This window comes from Ursus arctos, unplaced genomic scaffold (genome assembly GCF_023065955.2).
Source record: "Ursus arctos isolate Adak ecotype North America unplaced genomic scaffold, UrsArc2.0 scaffold_27, whole genome shotgun sequence".
Taxonomy (NCBI): Eukaryota; Metazoa; Chordata; class Mammalia; order Carnivora; family Ursidae; genus Ursus; species Ursus arctos.
Window position 1 is genome coordinate 11,717,651 of NW_026622952.1, and position 19,438 is coordinate 11,737,088.

The 19,438-nt window shown below is 35.0% G+C and overlaps 1 protein-coding gene across 1 annotated transcript in view; it reads left to right on the forward strand.

The window, feature by feature from the left end:
• The window catches only part of TNKS (tankyrase), a 203,465-nt gene that overhangs the window by 90,046 nt on the left and 93,981 nt on the right, over positions 1–19,438 (forward strand). The window lies entirely within an intron of this gene.

Sequence of the window (19,438 nt, forward strand, 5' to 3'; positions counted from 1 at the left end):
TTCATAAGCATGACCAACCATGAACTATCTCGCTGTAATTTTGTCAGACTGTTCTTTTTATGTATAAAATAAATCCTTTAATGTTGTCCCTGAAATAAGACTCAATTCCATTTAGTTTAGAATATTGAACACCATTTTTTCCCCTCTTACTTTTTTTTTTTTTTTAAGCCCTAATTTCTCATCAGGTCTTTTCTGGAAATAACTTTAATTCTCTATTTAAAATGAATAATAGTACCTTTAGTAGAAATGTGTTAATTCTTTCCTTGGTTTATACCTGCAAAGAAAATACTACTAAATAAATGCACATACTTTAGTATCTCATAAAAATTCATGTAAATTTAAACCCAAACATAGAAAATTCATTATTTTACCTCTTTTGGAAGACTTTCATAGTAACTGCATGACTACAAGTATATAAATACTACACTTCTTTATCCCTGTTGTCATAAAGCAGCTGATTATGCTATACTCCCATAATGGTATGAAAAGATGACTATTTTATCATTTATTTTTATATAAATTTTAAGTCTGTGAAAGGAAAAGACAGATCAAGTAAAAACCAAAATCTGCTTTATTAAATGTCATTTAATATGAGAAATTATCCAGAGAGATTTGATTTTTACTCATATTTTGGAGTCATTTATATATATCGTGGGCAGTGAGTTTTTATTAAAAATCTATTCATTAAGGGGTGCTTGGGTGGCTCAGTTGGTTAAGCATCTGCCTTGGGCTCAGGTCATGATCCCAGGGTCCTAGGATTGAGTCTAGCATCAGGCTCCTTGCTCAGCAGGAAGCCTACTTCTCCCTCTGTCTGCCACTCTCCCTGCTTGTGCGTGCTCTCTTTTTCTGTCAAATAAATAAAATCTTCAGAAAAAATTTATACATTAGACATAGTCTTGAAAAGAAATATAAAAGAAATCTGAGGTGTACCATTTTACACCCATTAGGATGGTACTCTTTTAAAAACCCCCCTTAGGGGCATCTGGGTGGCTCAGTCAGTTAAGCAGCCAACTCTTGATTTCAGCTCAGTTCTCCATCTCAGGGTTGTGAGTTCAACCCCCACAATGGATGTTCTTGGGGATGTAAGAATAGGCAAAGAATGCAGACCCACAAATGATTTTTCGTACAATATAGAAAATGTTAACGGTGCACAGAGGAAGGGAACCATTGATTCTCCACAGAAATTCTTAAAGCCAAGAACTCAGCACTTTTTATACCCAGGTTGTTCTCCACTTTTGAGGCCTAGTATTTTCTGTCTAACATTTTTGTGTATTTTTCCATTTAGAATATTTTGTTTTTCCATACTTTTGCTCAACAGTGTCAAAAAAATATGGCCTAGACTAAAACCAAATGATCTTATTCAGTTTCACTCTCCAATTACTTCTTGGTCATCTAAAAGCTTGGCATGAAACAAATGCAGTAAACAAACTGAGCAAAAGGAAAAAAATACAGTTCTTTCCCAGCTTGTTCTTAGCAACAACAGTATTATTCTGCCAAATAGATAGCACTTTCTTCTGTATCCATCAGGAGGCATCAGATGACTAGAATCATTATGCAAAGCGTGAACACAGGAAATTAAGGTCTAGAATGAGGGTAAAAGTATGTTTGCTTGTGTGTTTGCACTGGTTTGCTTGTTGTTTTTCAAGTTAGAATTTGTATAACCTTGGAACCTTTTCCTGAAGATAGTAATAGGTAGGAGCTTATTTAACTTGAGTTTCAAATGTGCCACTTGTAAAATTTCCTAAGATATTAATCAATACCTACTAATAAAGAATCAAGAAGGAAGGAAAAGGAAATAGATATCTCCAATCTGCCAGTCACAGATTTCTGTGCTTTATTTAGTGATTACTCTGAGCTGATGTACTGAAGATATATACGCACACACACACACACACAGAGAGAGAGAGAGAGAGAGAGAGAGAGAGAGAGAGAGGCATGAGTTAGTCGGTGACTAGCAGAACTGATCCAGAAGCCAGGCTGGTGATGTCATTATTAAGAAAGCATAGTAACTCAGAGGAAAGGATTGTCAGACGCTTCCGTAACTGTGGCATGGCCTTGTAGAGTAACATTGGTTTATGTGGCCTTGTCCATGTCCTATTGGAAACAATCATCAGCAGGGCTGACTTGAACTTCCCCAGTATTTACCATAGTACTAATTCTAGGTTACTTTTATTTTTTGTTTATCTCAAAACTCATGCTTTAAAATACTGACTACTTATATAAGTGCATGTTAATCTTCAGCTGAGTTTCATAAGGATTGCTGCATTGCGGGATTGGTACATTTCTATTACAGACAGATAAAAATATGCCAAAATCAATATGCATTTCATGAAATCATTACATGTAAAGTAAATCTAAAGTTAAAAATGAACAGAAAACCAAACACATACGAAATAGAGTAACGAATTCATATTTTTCATTATGACTTAACATTATTGAAACATGGGGTATACTTGAAATCAGTAGGTCACCAACTAGGATTTAAAAAAATATCAAGTGTCTGTAGGATAAGAATTTATTACCAGTACATACATCTTTCTTTTGGAATGAAGTTTTTTCTCTAATGAGGAAGTAGAGATTTACTCCTTGTGAGGTTCCATCTGTCTTAATAAGGTTCTATCTCTTTTGGTGCAGAGGAAAAAGGGTAATTCATTTGCATGGTTTTTCTAATTATCTTCTCTTGAATAGCTTTCACTTTTTCTTGAGAATCATTTAAAGCACTCTATATTTTTCCCACTATTTTATTTATATGGTACATCAGTTTCTATAGCTTTCTTCTCATAGTGTGATTACAACTTTCTAGGGACCCAGAAGAATTCTTAGGGCAGTAAGACAAAATGCCTCCCTCTCTTTTCATAATATAAAAGCCATTTTATTATAGAAAAAGTTAGTGGGGTGTGGAGAAATCTGTTTCCTCAGAGTCCTTAAATGTTAGTTAATCAAAATTCTTTCACTGATGTTAATGAAAAAGAGGTCCTACCTCCCTGGTGATTTCCAGGTGGAGATAATAAACAGTCATTAGTAAATCAAATGCTTTAAAAATTTGAAAAGCATCATCATCATCATCTTCACCACCACCACCACCACCACCACCATCATCATCATCATCATCATCATCATCATCACCTTTACTGCGAGTCAAGCATTGTTGGGTGTTTTGTGTATGTTTGTTACCCTGACCCTCAGAGCAGCCCATAGGATAAGCATTATCTTTCTCGTTTTATGATGGGAGGCATGAAATTCAGAGGAAGGTTAAATGATTTGGTCAAACTCCCTTCGTGAGATAGTAGCAGACCTACGATTCATTCAAAAGGTGTGGCACAAAAGGTGATGCTTTATGTTGTGAGTTACCAGTGCTTCCCGAGCCAGGCCCAGGCCACGCCTCCCCGTGAACAAGTGCACATCCCTCCGCTTCTTTATGCTGACAGTCATGAAGTGAGAGGAAGAGAAAAAAGATCAGAGACAGTGGTCACACACCATCCTGACTCCAATTAGAGCTTTTTAGCTTCTCCTTTTACGTTTTGTCTGCAATAAGCATGTGTAGCTCTAGGAGAGCCTCATTATTAACCCTTATCTAATAACTAATAATCTTTTTTTTAATGTTTTTTTATTATATTATGTTAGTCACCATACAGTTCATCCCTGCTTTTTGATGTAAAGTTCGATGATTCATTACTTGCGTATAACACCCAGTGCACCATGCAATACGTGCCCTCCTTACTACCCATCACCAGCCTATCCCATTCCCCCACCCCCCTCCCCTCTGAAGCCCTCAGTGATAACTAATAATCTTACCTAGTATCAAAGATTATATAAAAAATCCCAGATACAAATGAAATGTTTTTGCCAGAAAGACTTTGTGAAGAAAAAAATTATATATATATCCTTTTATATTTTATAATATATATACATATATGTATATCCTTTTCTAGAAAATTATTTCTGAGTGAGGTACTTATATAACATATGTTTTAAAGGGCCTTGCGAATTACATAAAAATAAATGTAAACACCATTTTAAAAATAATATTAAGCAAATAAACTTAAATCATAGCAGTGTTAAATTACTTGGAATCTAAAGCCATATTTTTAAAAAGTGGGTTGGAGACTTCAGCTGCTCAAGATTGGTTTGAATTTGCCTGTTGTCTTTAAAGGTGAAGTGGGGGAGTTAAAGGGAAGAGAACAAAGCACATTGTAAACGCTCATGAATCAAATTACTATTATTTAACTGACAAAGTTTGTTGTTTAAGGGTATTAACTATATAAAGGCAAAGATAGATTTGACATCAGGGACTGCTGGATCCAGGGACTCAAACTGCATCATGTATCTGAATGTCACTGTTTCTCTAACCCACCTACCTCCTTCTGCCCCATTCTCTGAGCGCTCTTCTGCCCCCTTCTCTGCTTCTTTCCCCTCACTCCTGTTCTTTCTCTTCCCCTCTCTGTTGTTTTTGTCCCTGCCCCTCTGTCTCCACTGCCTCTCTGTGTTTTGCTTTTTTGTTATTGTTTTCTTAGACTCTTCATGTGTTAAGGACCATGGTCGTTGGCAGCTCTGGGACCACAACTCTATAGCTTTTATTATTTTTCTAATGTAAAAAGAGGGCTTCTTCCCAAGTTGTATAGTGAGGTGTCTCAGGGAAGAACTCTGAGCTGCTTTTGTCAAATATCTGTATCCGGATCCGTCACCTGTGGCTGGAATATGATGATTGGCTGTGGTGGAGCAGAGCTCTGTGATTGGGAACTCCACTGCAATCACACAATCATAGTAAAGGAGGAAGATGCCCCACAGTAAGGAAGAAAGCACTTATCAAAAGAAAGATGAAACAGGCGTCTGTCGTGCTTTTCTGTTTGGATTTATGTTTTTCCCTAGGCTATTCCTAACCTGGGCCTAATAGTTAAAGATGGGGTGTAAAATATATGCATTTACAAAAAAAAAAATGTTAATTCTTTTGCATTTGAAAGGAGGCAGTTCCTCAGAATTTCACCAGTCTTTCTTTCAAAATATACAAACATTTTTATTGATAAAGATTGTTTTACATATCATTGCAAACTTAACCAAAGAGTAGAGTAGCTATTGTTTTTAGATATTCAGCATATATATATTTTTAAACAGCTTATTCTCCAAAAGAAAGTCATGCCAGGTAGACTTTTATTTCTTGGTTTATAGTCTTTAACTCCAGGCTTTAAGTTGAAGCCTTATTGAAAAAAATATTTTATTCCTAGCAACTTGGAGGGAATGCCTTAGAAAGTATGGTACTTTCCATTTATAGAGGAGCAGTATTTGAGAAGCAGCGTTCATCGTGGTTAAAAATCCTCCATCTGCTAAATACTAGTTGTACTAGGCACAATAATGGCCTCCCAGAAGTGTCCACGTGCTGTTACCCAGAACCTGTCAGTGTTACCGTTTGGGGTAAAAAGGACTTTGCAGATGTGATTAAGTTAAGGATCTTCACATGGGGAGATTATTTTAAGTTATCTGGGGGAGGTCCAACAATCACAAGGGTCTCTGTAGAAAGGAAAGAAGGCCAGTCAGAGAAAGAGATGTGACATGGAAATGGAGGCTGTAGGGATGCAGGGCCACAAGCCAAGGCATGTGCACACACCTCAGAAGCTAGAAACAGCAAGGAAATGGATTCTGTCTCAGAGCCTCCAGAATGCAGCCCTCCCTGCTCATCCATTTCGAACTTCTGACCTCGAGAATTGTAAGAGAATAAATTCATGTTTTAAAACATTAAGTTTCTAGTAATTTGTCACAATGACAAAGGGAAACTAATACGATTAGCTATATGACCTTCTATTTCTCAGTTTCCTCATGTGTAAAATGGAAGTAATAATAGAACCAAAACATTATTTGAGGATTAAATGAGTTCATTCGAGGAAAGTGCCTGTCAGATAGTAAGATCTGTAACTTTATATATGAACTGAACTTAGAGACTGATGGGTGGATCTCATGAAGAGCAGACTGAAGAATGCATGCATATTATAATTTATGTCTAAATTTATTATAATTAACAAGTATACAACTGTAACATAGACGTCATACATACGTAATCATGGATCTGGAAGGGACCTTAGATTTAGAGCTCAGCTAATCTCTTCCATTACTCCATCAGGATTCTGTACTGTATGCTCAGCTCTCTAACATCATTAGTCCATTGCTGAATAACTTAAATGGTTAGAAATATTTCTCCCATTAATTAAGCCAAATGCAGTAACTTCTTTTTGGAACTAGATTATATATGGCTATGCATTTTTCTTTTTAAGAGCTGCTCTGAAATACACGACTAAGAGGACACTTCCTGTAACTATAACCACCACCTCTACATTCTTAGTTTTTATACTGGAGGCTAAATAGCACCCACTCCCACCTTTTTTATTCTGCTGATACAATGTAAGTTTCCATTTGCTTTTTTGTAAATGTTACATTGATTCATTGAGTTTCCTGTCAAACCAGCTTCAGAGTAGTTTAATCTGGGCTAGTCTTAAATCAATTTTTAAGTATTTCTTGACTTGTATATGTGAACAGTCAACTTTCTTTCTTTCTTTTTCTTTCTTTCCTTTTCTTTTCTTTTCTTTTCTTTTCTTTTTTTTGTTCTAATAGCAGGCCATTGTATTTATCCGTATTACTCATGTTCTTCTGGTAGTGCTCGCCACCAGTTGCCATTATTTTATATCCTAAGCTCAGGTTCCTCAAGACCAGATTTTGTTCTTTCATGTTATCTAGATAACCTTTTTTTTCAAAGCTCCTTTTAAATTTCAAGAAGAGATGATGAATTTGTCAAGTCCTTTGGTCCCTTGCCCAGGAGTTGAGTGTCACTAGAAATTGGTCTATATTTCTTTTGGTAAGGTTGTTGATCTCTATAAGATTCAGTAAAAGTGGTCAGTGGTGTGTTGGACACATTATCTGAGCACACTCTCAGTCACTCCTTGGCATATGCATTTGAGTGAGGTAGCTTGTAAAAAGCTTGTGCTGCCTCTTGTGGGTCATCAGTAGCCATCACTGGTCTCTCTCTGGATACGCTAGTGTGGGGCAAGGATTCCTCAGCCCTTAATTAATGTGAATTCTCCTCACTGTTGCATACATCTATAAAAGCCCGATTTACCTACTAAGAAAAGCTTCATTTCCGCATTATCTGGTCGTTAATGTTCAGTACTTTGTATGTTTTACTCACTTCTGAGTTTCTAGCCTTCTCAGAGTCTATCTCAGAAACTTCATTCTTGGTTTCTTTGCACTTCCTAACTTCATCCATCCCTCTGCTTTTACTACTGTCCTTTCTTCTCTTCTTCTTCTTCCCTCTTCCACCTGCCCTTCCCTTTCTTCCTCTCCTACCCAGCACTCCACCTCTGCCAAATACATGTCCAGAAGTCATGCTCTGAATCAGAAGGCGCTTGCACCTCGGAGAACTGTTCTCACTGCAGAATTTGCTCTGACATCAGTAACGGTGTTTACTGAGCTTTGTAATCTTCCAGGTCATGATAGTCTTAGATGTTAACTGTCTAAAACAGTAGCTACTGGCCACCTGTAGCTATTGAGCACATGAAATGGGCTTAGTGCCACAGGGTAAAATGGTAATATTTTAGATATATTGGGTGAAATAAATGTATTGTTTAAAATTAGTGTCTTCTGTTTACTTTTTTTTTTTAACATGGCTACTAGAAAATTTTAAATAACATTATATGCCTGGAATTGTATTTGTATTAGATAGCATTTTTAGACACTCTAAATTAAGGAGATTCATTAACATGAAGAAAAAGAGAAAAATAAATTATACATTAAAAAGAATAAAATGCATAGTATCCTGGAACCATTTTGGATAGCTACGACTGCCCTTGCATATCTCAATAGGCCCAGAGAGCACTGCTTTATTGTTGCACAATCTGGCTGAGGTTCATAATAATTGGCCTTGATTTGTCAGGAAAGGCTAAATTATGTTTGGAATAACCCACTTTTGAATGCATACAGGTGTGTAATATATTTCATAAAAAAATTCCATCAAGAGCAGAGGAATTAAACTGCTAAATTAGCAGTTATGTTGAAAACTTGGCTATCTGGAGTGCTTTAGTCTTTGAGTGTTCCAAGAGAGTTAATTTTTATGGTAGCAGCTTTATAATAAGACAAGTGACAATTTTTTATATGAGAGTAGTTGACAAATTCATGGGAAGAAAATAAGCCCACCAAAGAGAGGAAATACCAAAATATTCAAAAACATCTTGTTTCTTTAGAAATGTTTAATATTTGATGTGAAGTATTTATATTAAAATCATTATTTCAAAAGAATTTTTTTGAACCAATATGTAGATTTGATCTCATCATCCAAGTAACTTTTGTTTGTAGTACCTGCAATCTTTGTCCTTGGCCATCTAGGTTTAGAAATGGTGATAAGCATTTCTTACCAGCAAATTCTACAATAAAATTATTGATAATGCGAAACTAAAAAATCTTGGAAAAACAAACTAATGTTACCATCAGTGTCTGAACCTCATGGCAATGTTGTATGCATGAAATGATGTGTGTCATAGGTTAATCTAAGCAGCTTTCTAAAAAATAAGAGGAACAAGGCACTTCTACTAATTATGTTCTGAAAAGATATCAAGCACTGAAAATTATATAAATCTAATTTCTGCCCTTCAGGAAATAATAACTAGGCAAACTTATATCGGCACATACAAAAGACAAAGAATGTTGACTCAAATTTCATTGTTACTAATGTAAGATTGTCTTAGACATGTTTCTGATAGAAATGTTGCTGCCCTGTCTTGCTAGGTATTTAAAATAAGGAACTAGATGATAAAACTGATACTAAAAGATGGGGTTTAGTATATTTCAGGTAAGAAAATGAAATGTACAGTTGACTTGTGGTTTTATGTCAACTCTACATAGGAGAATATATCCCAATAAGATAATTTTAAGATTATCTGAGATTAAATATCTTTTATTTCTCCTTTTTGCTACTTCAAGTAAAAATGTTTTTCTGACATATTTAGGCAGACTTGAAACAATTGCCAAAAGCAAAATACTACAAAATAATTTTTCCCAAAAATGCAGGTATGTCCTCTTCATTTCTTCAACTTTAAAGTCTTTTTCCATATTTTTCTGAAATAATAAGCATTCTCCTATATCTCCTTCTCGACTGAACAAAATAAGGAAAATAGATTAAAATACAAGAGAATAGTTGAAACCAAAAGTAGTCATAGTAGTACAATAGCCCATTGTATTAACTTTATTAAAAAAATGGTTAAGTAAATTAAGTGAATATTCTAATCTATATCAGATTTTTTTTTTTTTGAAGCTGATATTACGCTCAGGAAAAGGACAAACTGATTTTCCAGGCATTATATCTCAATAGCTCTTTTTATGGCCTTTTAGATACAATGGTTTTCAAAACTTCTCTTGGAGAACATTATCTTTAATATGTCTGAAATGCTTCCTAGCTGAACTGTGAACCCACAGTGTCTGTCTTGAAATGGGCTATACAAGAATGAAAGGCTGTTCAATTTTAACAACTAAATTAATAATTAAATAGACCAGCTATATTATTTAAATATGTTATTCTAACTTTTAACAGGTGTTTCTCAGTATATGAAGTCTGAATCTATAGTAATATATTCATTAAGTACAAACTGAAACAACAAAGTGCTTCTGTGGTTATGTTCAGCAAGATTATTGGACAAAGTATTAATCTAAGATCAAGATACAGATATCTTAAATTTTACTATTTAAGCTATGTAACATGATATTCGTAGTCACACAATAAAGCTAACACAAAATGACGTTCGATTCTGCAACATAATGTTCCATATCCTTCAAAAAAATAGATCAAATGTATTCTTTTGAAATATTATTCAGTGTCCTCCATTCCTTCGCAACATATTTGACATTGGTCACTTTTCCCCAAATACACCTTGATTTTTTTGAACTTCTTTGCTTATGTAGATAGTTACCCAACCTGCAGTCCATTTCCACATGTTAAAATCCTGCCCAGAATTGTATGGCCAAGCTTGTATGTGACTTGACTTAATGCTATCACTCCATATCATTCCAATTAAAAATACTGTCAAAGGGCAGAGATTTGTACAGTCCTAGTTTTGTCACTACATAGTTTTAAAATTGGGGGTCCTTAAAATAAGGATATCAAATCGTTTATCTTGCCAAGCCTGTTGTAAGATTATTATTTAGAATCAATGAACACAAACCTGAAGTTCTTAACCTCTGGTACCTTTATGAATCCAAGAAGCCTGTAAAAACTCTAAAACAAAGAATTGACTATATGTTCAAATGTGCAAGATATTTTCTCTCTAGGGAGGGGGTCTAAAGCTGGTCTCTTTAGCTCCTTAAGATGGTCCATGATTCACAAAATGTTAGAAGCTATCATTACCCTGATCTGAGTCTTCTATTTACACAGACATACCTAGACACACATAGTATCTCTATCTCTCAGTCACGCTGGTAAATATCTAAAAGCTTTAAAACCATAGTGCTTAGCTCTGTTATCTCCGATGAGTGGTCCTCAACCACTTTTCCTCAACACACCTGACAGATAATGTTCACACGGGTGATACACTTCCATCAAGAACGGTTTTGCGCTGCTGCCTGATAAATGAATGAGATATTCTGTGGGTTTGGTGCCATTCCTGGTGTTCTGAATTTATCACTTTCTCTCCTACGGGTTCAAGATTCAGTACACAATACAGTAGTAGCGGCTGTGTTATGTTTGGCGTATTGTAGGTATTGGACACGTATTTGTTAAATGCATAAAGAATGGATGTTATTCAAAGGAGAACTAATAAATGAATGGCAGTTTTTGAAAAAAAAGAACAAGAGTTTGAATGAGAAAGATTATGCCTAGAATAATACCGTTAATCAGACTTCACTAAAGTGAATTAACTCTAACCTTGAATAAGAGATTTAGTGATACTTTTGGGAAAATACAAGAAAAATAGTTAAGCATTTGCAGTTGAAGAAGCTAATCACAACTGGCGCTTCTTGAGAAGACCCAAAATTGTAAATAAGGTTACTACATCTTTTAGAGACTTTGTAAACCAGGGACCAAATACATTATACTAAGAATATAAATGCGATCGTACACAATAATTACAGTGAAGACAAGGCAGTTCTTCTATCACTCAAAAGGTAGTCACTTGTACTTCTACATTAGCCTTTGGGGGGTTTTTTTTTTGGTTTTTTTTTTTTAGTTCCTTATACTTGTAGGAAGCAGTGGTTGGACAGTCCCCAAGTAGGTGTCTCACAAAACCCCAGGTCCTCAGTAGGCTGATGCATTGAGGGGCCAAGCATCCTGGTAAGAGTAAGGACTGCAGGAAAGTAATCTTCTTTTCACAGATAACAGTATGGTTCCTATAAATCAAAATATGCGTGGTTCATATATTCTCATAGCTCTGGGATTGCAGGTACTACATACCAACACTTTCTCGAGTGAAGAGATGAAGTTTGTGTGTTTTCCCTGTTTAAAAATATACAAAAGCACAAGTGAGAGTAGAAGATCTAAAAGGTGTGCAAATTGGTTCAGTTCAGGCGAATTGCCCCTACAAGAGGAGGGGTTGGGATTTCTAGCTGTCAGGTTGTGGCAGTACTGTCTTATTTCTCATTAGTCAACTTTTTCTATTTTGTTCTTATTCCTTTTGATAGGTGACACATCTGTACTCCAGAATTAAGAATTTTTCAAGTTTTTAAAAAGCGATAACTGGCCGTTTCTTATGAAGTTGAAACATGTACTTACTATACAACTCAGCACCCCCACTCCTAGTATTTGCCCACGGAAATGAAGACATTTGTCCTTGCAAAATCTGAATTTATATAGTAACTTTATTCATAATCACAAAAGCTAGAAAGAAACAAGCCAGGTTGTTGAGCTAGTGAATGAGTAAGCAAAATCAGGTGCATTCATATAATGGAATACTACTTAACAGTCAAAAAAGAACAAATATTGGTATGTCCACAACATATAATGGCATGCCATTATATGGCATGAATAAGCATTTATACGAAGTCAAAGAGTCCATATTCAAAAGTTTACATATTCTATGATTCCATTTATATGACATTCTTAAAAAAAGGAAAATTATAGGGACAGAAATCAGATTAGTGATTGCCATGGAATGGGGTTGGATAGGAGATTGATTATAGAGGGGACTGAGGAAACTTTTTAGGTGATGGAAATGTTCTGTATCTTGAGGTAATGGTCACACAGCTGTATAAGTTTGTGAGAATTCACAGAATCATACATCTAAAAAGGGTAAATTTTATTGTAGATAAATTATGTATCAGTAAGCAAATTAAATAAGACTATACATCTAGTAATCTTATAAAGCATCCCAGTAGAATCTGGTGCTGCAGCTTGTAATCAAACGTTAATATTTATGCAATGAAGTGTATGGTAGCTATGTATACGAAGTTGGTTAAGTTTTGGAGCTTTTTGGATTTGGGATTTGCAAATAAATTTTGGATGCATGACTAGGGAAAAAGCACCACTGGTGTAGAAACAAAGAATATGAAACTATTGACCTGTTTTGGATCAAATATGGGTTTTACCTTTCCAGACCTTTTAGGAACAGACATTGTGATAGTAAAAAAAAATCAATGTCCCACGTCTCCCAGTCTCACCCAGCTCTCCCTTCTTGTCTTCTTTTTGATGTATCAAAAGGTCTTTTCCTCTACAGCATAATCTAAAAGGTCCTTTTCTTTGTAAGTACAGGCACACTTTGCAGAATATCTCATTGGTTAATAACGTCCTGTAGGAACAGGTTTTTTTTGGCTTTTAATGTCCAGTCTTTTAGAGAGTATATATATCCTATAACATAACCTTTTTTGGGGGACAATGCATATTTATATTTATATCCCAAATTTTAATATTTATATTTTATTTTATTTTTATTTTTTTAAGATTTTATTTTTTTGTTTGACAGAGAGACAGGCAGGCAGCAAGAGAGGGAACACAAGCAGGGGGAGTGGGAGAGGGAAAAGCAGGCTCCCACCGGAGGAGCCTGATGTGGGGCTTGATCCCAGAACACCAGGATCAAGCCCTGAGCCGAAGGCAGACGCTTAACGACTGAGCCACCCAGGCGCCCCATAATATTTATATTTTAAAAACAACAACAACATAAGGAATAGTGCAGAGGACAATAGGGAAAGGGAGTGAAAACTGAATGGGAAGAAATATGAGAGGGAGACAAACCATGAGAGACTCTGGACTCCGGGGAAACAAACTGAAGGTTGTAGAAAGGGAGGTGGGTGGGGGTATGGGGTAACTGGGTGATGGGCATTAAGAAGGGCACGTGATGTGTTGAGCACTGGGTGTTCTATGCAACTAATGAATCGTTGAACATTATATCAAAAACTAAGGTTGTACTATACGTTGGATAATTGAATTTAAATTAAAAAAAAGGATTTAACACTCATCCTAAAATGTAAGCAAAACAAAACAACAACAAAAGTCCAGTGAAAAGTCTTGTTACATGTCAAATACAATTGACAGAATGTCAGAAACAGGTTTAAATTATTTGAAACTCTGCAAAGAGTCCATAAATGGGACATGTATCTTAGATGTTGCTGGGGCTAAGCAAGGTCATATTACTGCATACAAAGAAACTAGTTGTTAACAGTTCTATTATTTATGAATAGCATTACATGTTTTTTTGCAGAGCCTTTATTATGTTTGAATGTTATATTATGTTTTTGGAATGTTTTAAGACATTGGTTTAGGTTTTTGCATTGACATGTAATCTGCTGTTATTTTTTACTCATTTTAATATTGTTATATAGTATAATATAGTTGTATTTGGGGGTCTTTTTCTTTGAAAATTGACTTTCAGCTGCCTTGCAGGGAGTAGGACATCTCCATTTTCCCAAAGAATTGGAAATTTCTCAAATAATAATAATTTGGTTTGTATCTAGTTCCATACTTAGATGAACTTTTCTTCTTTAAAAAAAAATCTTACCAACAAAACAAATATCTATAATTAAAGATCAGAATTATACAAATCACCACTTTCTTCTTAAAGAGCTGTTTTCATTTAGCTTCTAATTGGAGTGTTCACAAAAATTTAGAATTAACTAAGTAAATAGTATAGGCTGAGTAAAATTGCTTTACTGCTTTCTCTGTAAGTCCCAGGTGTGGTATGTTTTATAGTAGTTTAGTAGAGATTTTGTACCCCAGATAATTTTATGTTTTTCCTTAAAGTTTGTTTAGAGCAACATTAAAATTGTCATAGAAAAGGATCTGAGCAAAAAAAGAAAAAAAGATCTGAGCAAGGTTGAGAATCAAATAAGGGATGAGAATTTTAGAGCTGAAACCCGAGATCATTTAACCCTTCACCCTCTCCTTCCAGATGACGATAGAATGGAAGGTCCTTGGAAGGTAAAGTGACTTTCCTGAGGTCACACAAGCAAATTGATGGCAGAGCTAGAATTCACTCCAGATCTTTTATCATACAGTTCAGTGTTTTCCCCTATATTTCATGCTGATGAAGAAGTTGTTTGGTATTTAGTAGGAGACAAAAAGTTTATAGAGTTTTGGCAGCGACAACTTTAAGAAAAATATGGAAAATAGTGTATTAAAGTAAAAGGTGGCTTCTCTTTTGTTTTTTCAGGATGACTTCTTTTTTTTTATTTTTAAAGATTTTATTTATTTATTCGACAGAGACAGAGACAGCCAGCGAGAGAGGGAACACAAGCAGGGGGAGTGGGAGAGGAAGAAGCAGGCTCATAGCGGAGGAGCCTGATGTGGGGCTCGATCCCATAACGCCCGGATCACGCCCTGAGCTGAAGGCAGACGCTTAACCGCTGTGCCACCCAGGCGCCCCTCAGGATGACTTCTTAAATACTCAATAAAAACACTAAAATAGCATGGTCGCAAAAAGTTTGAACTATTCTAACGTTCTCCCTGCGCTGTCTACTGTAGTAGACAGTAGCCCCACATGCTTATTTAAAACTTGAAATAAGGCTAGTGCAACTGAGGAACAGTGTTTTTATTTTTTTATGATGTTAATGTGCATAAAAGTAAACAGCTACGTGAGAGTGCTGTTTAGTGTATTGGACAGCAGAGCTTCGAGGTTTTATGGTATTATAGCACAGGTCATGTTTAATGGTAGCTAATACAGGCTAATTGAAAAGGTCAGAGTTGTAGGAGGCAAAAGAAGAAAAGGATCTCCACTAGGAAAATACTCTGTTCAAGCCTAGAATTTGAAAGCCCCAAATGATTCTGTATTTAAAATGGATGTGGAGTGTTTAGTTTGACCATGATTCTAGACTTAACTAATGGTATGGACTTTGAATCCAGATCAGAATGAGTGGGAAGACTGGTACGATTCAGAAGCAGGAGGAAGGCATTGAGAACTCTGATAACTTTCTAATTTTTCCCCAATTGTCCTGAAAATATTTATGAAAGATTTGAGAGAGAAGAACTGATTCAAGAATTCCTGGAGTTTATTATAGTAGAATAGTAGTCTGTCTGAAAATTGCTTTTGGTGGAGGACCTATAGCTTTACCTTCTTGAGATTAGATTATTTCCTGGTACATTAGTGAAATTCCTTCCACAACTACGTAGTTGGTTCTAAGTTTTCAAATCTATTAGTGAAAATACAATGGTATTTGTCACCTAAATTAATATTTTACTCCCCATATGGGCTATCAGGTGAGCTGTAAGAATCTGTTCATCTCTTATATTTGCTGGGAAATATAAGATGAGAAAATATCTCTGTGAAAATTATCAATTCATGGTACTATTTAGCACTCAGCAATTTAAGGGTCCCTAAACCTGATAACTGAGATGATTGATTAAAGTCTTTACATAGCTCTTCCCTTGAGAGATCTAAAGCAGGAGGGATTAAAGCATGCTGTAGGAAATACCAAATGCATCGATCATTTGAGTAGACCCAGAATGAATTTTTCTCTTCCTACTCCCTTGGTCCACGATATTAAAACAAACTAAAAGGTTAGGCCCTGTATACACTTTTTTGGTCCATGTTTACAAGCTCATATGAAAGTTCAAATGCTTTAAAATGGTTTTGATGGAAATATTTAGCTTATGTAATATAAATAGGCTTAACCTATTTAAAGCTAGTTATTGTTGTTTTTAAAATTGCTTTATCACTATTATTGTTTGTTACTCTTTTATTTACATCTGTCTTCTAGAGTTCAGATTTGTTGGTTTGTGTTCACATATTAACCTTTTTCAGGGCCTGACAGATCATGAATAATGCTCAGTAAAACTTTAGACAATTCATTTAACTGCTTCAGTGTCAATTTCATTAACTGTAAATGAATATGTTGCAGCTGATCCCTTAGGAAGACGATTCTGAAATTGGAGGTGAGGTGACAGGAGAAAAGTGACTTTCAAATTACATTCCCCTCATTGCATCTAAGAAGATGTAACTATAGGCGTGTATTGCGCATGGCTTCAAAGTAGAGAAAAGTCATAATCCTTTTTGAGTCCTTCATTGCTCTAAGAATTCATGATTTTGTGTTCATAATCCTTCCATGCTATTTCACCTCAACAAAACCAAAAGACTCAGTTTTACAAAACTAAGGCTATTTTGATCCTGTCAGTTGCCGAAGAAAGAGGCAGAAGCACTTTAAAATGTTGAAATTGAGATAAGTCAATAATTATGACTCCTATTTATTAAGTTTTCTTCATTTTTATTCAAAAAGTAATTTTGCCTTCATATTAAGTAAATAGAGAAGTTTTTTTCCACGTACCTCAGAAAAATACAAAGGGTAGTTTCACTTTTAACATTTTTTAACCTTTTTTTAAACCTTCTTTCAGATAGCATACCTCCTTAAACACATTGACTCATACCTCCCTATGTGTGTGTGTGTGTGTATTTATTTTTACGTATATTCTATCATTAGTTTACTAATAAAAAAGCAAGTCAGACTTTGAAAAGTAAACTTCGTGACTTGCTTTTTTTTTTAAGCCCACTTATTTTATTCTAATCAAAGAAAAATACAAGCCATTTATTTTAAACATTCCCGGCTGCTATTATCTTGACTATAATTGCCTAGTTTCCTTTCTGGCTGATCTATTGCTAGCCTTTATCTGGATGTTATTAAAGAATATAAATGCTCCGTAGAGCACCATAGTCTCAGCCAGAATATTTTCAGATTCTCAGCTAAAACGAGACAGAACCTAGTGGTTTGGCTGTTAAGTAAGTGGCTCAGATTTGTTGTTGGAATGTACAAGCGACTCTAAATTCACTGTCAGTTGTTCCTGAGATGTAGCATTTGAAAAATAGCTTCGACTGTTTATGGATTATGGTCCTTGGGCACCAGATAGTGGATGTTGGAATGTATTGCAGAAAAGCTGATTAAAGTACTAGAGTCTCTAACAGTAAAAGTAGAAAGTCATTTGTAATACCTGTGCCTGACTCTGTCAGATGCACTTATATGTTTCCTTTAGAAGGCTTTGGTTGATTATCATCTTATCCATGCAGGAATAACATTTTTGTAAAAATGTGCCTTTTGGAGAAAACATCAATAAGCTATACTTGATGAGAAGCGTATGTAAGTAGACTGAGTTGAACTTTGAAAATCCCAAGTACTTTGCAGTTTTATTTTCCAACTTATGAGAGTTATATTTCACCATGACTCAGATTTTAGTAGTAGGTACTTCAGTTCCCAATTTTCATGTGTTTTGACTGTTAACCAGGGAATTTATACTTACCTCAAAATACAAACTATGTCAGAAGTCATTGTCTCTCCCCACCCCCTACCTCTTGGGCCACTTTTCTCCCCAATGACAGTTCACTGAAGTAGAGTATAATTACAAAACTTACACGTCTTTAAATATACTTTGCACTCCCCTTGTTAAGATATTTCAATTATGTCCTCATTGGTTTTGAAATAAAGTTCAAACTTCTTAGAAAGTCATTCGTGATCTGTTCCTTCTCTGTCTCATGCTTGCTCACCCATTCCCCTGCCGTGTGTGTGTTTTCAGGTTTACAGACCTCCTATTTCCCTCCTCATTTCTTTTACTTTGGTTGCTTGCTTCTCCTTCACCTTTTTTCACCTGAGCATCACCTCACATTTTCCCTCTTCCAGGAAACCTTCTTTGAACCACAATTACCCTGTCTCTTATTAATCTCAGTTAGACTAGGCTTTAAGCTCTTTACAGCATTTCATAAGATTCTCTTCATACTCTACCAGAATCATGTGGTTGTCTGTCTCACTTAATAGACGAATATTCCTTGAGTTCAGAGATTATAGTAGTGTCTTCTGCAGTTTTGAATCTGACATATGGACCTTTCAAATAAATGTTTGTTGACAGACTGACTTCTACAGATAATTTCATAATTTGACTTACTTTGCTCCTGATTCTTAAGGCATCTGAGAGTATGGGTTATGCCATTTTCCTCACAAGAAGCTTTTAAATTGACTCACTGACTTCCATATTGCCCCCTAAAATGTGTAGTAAAGGCAGGTCTTTGACTTTGGGAAGATAGGAACCTTAGTGGCAGGGACATAATGTAATATAAATCTTAAAATTCAATTAGTTGAAGAATGTGGATGGAGTACAATATTTGGGAAATTGGAAAGACCCAACTCCATGATCATGAATAATGCATTCTAGCTTATCCGTGTATATTGTTGAATCTGTGACTTTAGTGGTGTATAAAATTTCCTTAGGAGAGAAAAGATATTTAATAACTTTTTCCTTATTTGAAAATAACTGTTTACAGTTTCCAGATTTTAATATAATCATAATCCGAGAAGCAAGACAAAATTTAAACTAAAAGAATATTTGCTAATGTTGGGTTATAGAATTTAAACATGGGCTTGGTTGTCCGTAGGTATCTTTATAGTATTTGCATCAATATTCTGCAATCTGTAACAAAATGGAAACAAAGTGCAAAGAAATCCGTATTTATAAATGATAAGATTTTTTTTTCTTTTTTTTTTTTTATAAATGATAAGATTTTAAAAATAACTTAAGCTTGATTCTTAGTAGAGTAACATTTTCATTTAATCTAAAATTTCATGTCTTCTTATATGAGTGCTTAATATTTGCTTTCATGTAATTGTTTGCTTAGACATTTTGTATAATTATTTCTTTCATGATATAGCAAACTGAGTCAGCATATTATAGCTGAATCATAGTCCTGGCTCTTCTTTTTATTTATTGAATGAACAAACACTGTATTATTAAAATTCCTTGTCCTTCAATTGAGCTTGCAAAAGAAGCTTATTATTAGATCTGGAATACTCTAAGAAATTTGTATAGAAGGTTTTTAATTATATACCTTGTTTCAGTCTGTGATGTTTTAAAAAATAGAAGGGAGAAGAATTATCCACATCTCAATAGTTGGCTATCTGCTTATTCTCAGAGACCCCAGCCTCCTTTTTAAAAACAATTTCAAGATTTCTTGTTTGTTAAAATTTGGGAATGAATTTGTATAAAGTGTGAAGACTACAGGATGTTAGAATATTA